The sequence below is a fragment of the Sinocyclocheilus grahami genome, unplaced genomic scaffold, assembly GCF_001515645.1.
Source record: "Sinocyclocheilus grahami isolate Dianchi unplaced genomic scaffold, SAMN03320097.WGS_v1.1 scaffold2973.1, whole genome shotgun sequence".
Taxonomy (NCBI): Eukaryota; Metazoa; Chordata; class Actinopteri; order Cypriniformes; family Cyprinidae; genus Sinocyclocheilus; species Sinocyclocheilus grahami.
Window position 1 is genome coordinate 1 of NW_015508146.1, and position 251 is coordinate 251.

The following is a 251-nucleotide window of genomic DNA, read 5'->3' on the forward strand; positions in this document are numbered from 1 at the left end:
GAAACATTAGAGAGAATCCACAGAAAGCTTACAGCAGGGGCATCGCTTAAAGATTTCTTTACAGCACTGATATAGACTAATTGATGTTTTTTTGTGAATCTAAGCCCCTGCTTTTCAGACAGAGTAATGATAAACTATACAGAAATGGAGCGTCCATTTGTCCCTCAATTCAATTCGCGCAATCTTTTGCAAAACTACACAAGAAAAACCACTCACAATACAACCTGGAGCCAAACTGCATTCATTCTCTA